At 36.7% G+C, this 4,394-nt stretch overlaps 1 protein-coding gene across 1 annotated transcript in view; it reads left to right on the forward strand.

The window, feature by feature from the left end:
- The first annotated feature begins 439 nt into the window (after positions 1-439).
- LOC108624605 (sex peptide receptor) overlaps positions 440-4,394 on the forward strand; it is an 18,441-nt gene continuing 14,486 nt past the window's right edge. Inside the window, exon 1 of the mRNA XM_018024004.2 lies at positions 440-1,623. The gene's annotated coding sequence lies outside the window, so the exon portion shown is untranslated. The remainder of the gene's footprint in view (positions 1,624-4,394) is intronic.

Raw genomic sequence — 4,394 nt, forward strand, 5'->3', positions numbered from 1 at the left:
TCCTGTAGATTCAACGGTTTAGGAGTAATTAAGGAAAAATGAAATTTTTTGCCAAAAGTTCGCCGTTTCGACGCTGGGATGGTCGGATTTTGTCAACATCAATAAAATGCCAAATAAACATACGTAACTCATTAAATATCGAAATTAGAAGAAGAATGCACTATTTTTAATTATAGGGAATGCGTTTTTCTAAGGTACATAAACTTTTGGGATTGACTATATAGCCAATACATCCTTAAGAAAACATTCCTTCAGAGCCCGTTTACAGTGAATCGACCATCGTAAATGGCCATCATTTCGAACATGTATGAAATACATTTCATACCTTAAATGTGATACGTTTTCTCCGACCGTGACCTTGAATAATTATAGTCACTGAATTTCTAATGAAAAGGACTTAAAGGGGTTTAAAAAATGGCGGTTTCATTTAAATAAATCAAGGTGACCTTCATATCTCTAAAAAAAATGACGTAAATACAAAAATATTTTTGGTATCGTGTGAACTGAACACCCACTGAACCATTTAACTTAATTCTTAAAACTTTTGACGTATCTCTAGAAACAACAAAGATATTTGAGGTGCAAACGTTAGGTGACTCACCCTGTATTTAAGATCGCTTCGCATTTACTTAGATCCCTGTTTCCTGTATAAGACAGAGATTAGAAATATGGGATAAACGGGGATGGCAAATGCTTAAGACGATCTTAAGAACAAGCAACAATACTGAATACTGGCCAATAAGTATTGTGTAATCAGAGAATTCTCTTATTTACTTTAAATAGAGAAAAATTCGGTTTTTTCAATATTTGTTCACGTTTAATAAAGTTGGGCAAATATCCACGTTCTATATTAAATTCTGAGAAATTTCTCCGTTTCGATCCGGTGGAACAATTCTAGAAAAATGTGTGAATCAACAATGAACAAAGGGCTTTGTATGGAAACGTGAACCTCTAATTGCGAGCGCGTGGATGCTGGAAACGTGGCAATAGCATCGCGCAGGCTCCTCTCCAGAGCGAGGCAGGACACTCCGAGAGGGAGAGTAAAGGATCCTCGTGAATTTTCATCAGTAACCCCGTGACCGCCAAACCGTCTCTGATGTGCGACTTTTATGTTACATCTTGGCATTTCTCGTGGCTATCCCTCGAATAACCTGTTGCCCAATAAATAGCCAACCAGGGACCCCGTTACCACCTCTTACACGTATTCATTATCATATTCAATTGACCATTTTCCAATGGAACATTCTCTTAACATCAATTTTTAAATTGTGATATTTCATTCATCATTAAATTTCTGATTGAACTGTGACCAGTGTCATTTGTCGGTTGATAAAAAATTCGTACAATTTGAAACGAAAGTTCTTTAGTGGTGATTGTTGAGTTCGCCGATATTCAGGATAGAATTATGAAAGGCGGCTTGTAATTTTGTTCCATTTTTTCCTCGCTGTTATCGTTTCGTAAGTAACCTGTTGCGTAGCAATTCATTCAGAAGCAATCGCATCAGTGAAAGTCCTCCGCGCCTTCTGTTTTGGTGTCCCTCTTGTGAAACACTATATGATATAAAACGTGAACGAGAACTGAATTTCGATTCAAAAATTGGATTCGACCAAAGAAATCAACACGGTGAGTATATTTTGATTAATTTTTGCTTGAAGTATCTTTAATCGTGGAAGTGAAATGTCTGCGGTTCATCGAGAAAAGAAGCTGAACGATGCATTGATGTCGATTAAAGTCGGACATTTTTTTGTCCTCGAATCCTCAATATTTTCACGTTAATTCTCGTTGGTTAAACAAATAAGAAAATCATATATTTGATAAAATATTTAATAACTTTTCGCCGTAAATGATGGTCTATTTGTATACTTCGATAAATGCATTGAAACTCGCAATGTTTACTATAAATGATGAACGCGTATGATGGTACAAATGCACGGGCAATACATATGGAATTCTTGATTACTCGGTTCGCGTTATAGTTCTTACAGCACCGAGCGACAAATTAGCTCGTTTATCTTGCTGAAAGGTAGCGTATAAATATTGCAAAAGAAGAATTACGAAAACGAATGAATCCATTCCATCCTCGTGTTCAATAGAAGCAAGGAAAGAGGGATCGGGTCCCTCCGGGAGATCCAAGCCAGACTTCCTTTAAAATATGCTTTTTCACAATATCTGGCGATGGCAGATATAAAGTTATTTTTCGATATTTCGTAGAGATAAACCGTCGCATAAGCGTCCCTCAAAGGGGATATTTATTTATTAAAATAACCGAAGTATCTTTATATTTGAAAGCCATGTCTACGTTTTCCTCTTTCAAGATAAATTCCGAAATTAATTAAACGCACGAAAGAGAAGCTTCAACTTATAGATAATATAATTTATTTCGGCCATCTGGATCCAGAAATGGACTAGGAAAGTACAATACTATTGCCTCACACATACACGTATCAACCTTATAAATTCTGAACAATAACAACAAAATAATCACATTTCTATTTGTACATTAAGCTTCAATTTATAAAAGAAATAAGAGAATCTCTACAAAATAATACTACGTCGAAAGTTCCGAAGAAACTTGCGCTCGCATAATGGTTCATTGAAATTGTTAAACGCCGGAACCACTCCCCTGTTCGCTCATTTAAAAGTATTCCCATTACTTTCACAAACTGACAAATAAACGTCCTTAAAAGGCCTGAAACGACTTCCGGTTCCTTTGAGAAGAAATTGTTTGAATTTATTAAAACTGCGCCCACTCTTGATTTTATGAACGATTCATAAACAAAATAACACAAACATAAAAAAATAACGAATCATTGAACACTTATGTTAAATATCCTCGAACGTGAAGCAATAAACGGTCCGTTTATTACGGAATCTGAGATATAGCCAATTCTAGCCGAATAGGTTCCCATGAAGATTTATTTATTTCCTGGCCCTCGGTCCTCGGGGACGTGATTCGTGTGCCATAATGATCGAGCCAAGCAAAGGCACTCGATACTGACCGACCGCGAACAACCGGGTACTTCTTCGCCACGTAACTTCAGTCGGATCAATAAGTTCACCGAGGACACGTGTGCCTTTCCCTTATTGTCCCTACGTTCTTTGACAAACTCAGTCATTTCCAACAGTTTAGTCGAAGGAACAATGCTTTCAAAAACAATTCTTCTTTTATTCGATTCGTCGCACTGCAAACTGACGTGGGATTCCCATCGAATGAAACGTTAGAGAACCTTCTTTTAGAAGAATTGAACGATCACATGGTCGATATTGGCATATGATAGAAAACGCTATCTCATGAGGATGATGGATGGAAACGAGATCTCGGAAATGTTTGATGACTACCACGATTTTTTTTCGCGTTTTCATGACTAGAATAATTTAACCCTTTTAGTGCCAAACGACGATGTATCGTCGCTTATCCGATGACGCCTATTCGCATTGCTTAACTTTTAAGTTAACTTAAGTTAAGTTCAACTTTTTGTCATATTTTATGCTGATTGGTGCCGAGATACGCTGGAGCGATGAGGTAGAAACTCGACACGGGACAGCTTCTTAGAAACGAAATCGCAACATGTAGGTGGCTGATACTTATTTTGTTAGAAAATGTAATTTCATACTATGTGATTTATATTTCATACTATGTGATCTATATAAAACTATGATTCAACGATGATTATTCTTATGTACAAATATTGTTTGTAGAAGAGAAACTCATTTCTATGTTCTTCATCACGTTTTATATTGATGTTATTCGTATGATTTTCAACAAATATTGAAGTACAATTGGCATTACCTTATTCTTTCTTTATTTCGTAATATGTTGCTCTTTGAACTTTGAAAATATCATTCTTAGTTTGGTTTTTAGCTATAAGTTAATTTACATTCATTTATTTTCCCAAACCTTAACAAATTCGTCAAAGTGGCCCTTCACATAAGTACTATACTTTTGCTCGGCACTAAAAGAGTTAAGTGAAAGAAAACGCGTCCGGTCACTAGTACTTTCCCACGAACAACCGTTCAAACTGATATAGAAATTCGTGATGTATTCTGTATAAACTCGTCGAAGGAAACGTAGAACGTGTTTGGAAATGAAAAGAGATACTGGAACGTTGCACGGGCAGAGTTAAGCTGGTTCAGAAACAATTAACAATGAACGCGTTAATGGACTCGCATCATATCGTGATGAAAGATTCACGCCCGTTTCTCATGGCAAATGCGTTAGAGATTAATTATTTCTTCGTGAAAAGATGTCCCATTCGAAGTTTCATAAAATTATTAAGTACTAAATCAGACTTTTTATTTTATAACTTGTTTAGTCGATATCGAGAGGGTGGAGGCAGACTGGCCCTAGCGAGAGGGTGGAGGCAGACTGGCCCTAGCGAGAGGGTGGAGGCAGA

The sequence above is a fragment of the Ceratina calcarata genome, unplaced genomic scaffold, assembly GCF_001652005.2.
Source record: "Ceratina calcarata isolate Rehan_Ccalc_2016 unplaced genomic scaffold, ASM165200v1 scaffold321.2, whole genome shotgun sequence".
NCBI lineage: Eukaryota > Metazoa > Arthropoda > Insecta > Hymenoptera > Apidae > Ceratina > Ceratina calcarata.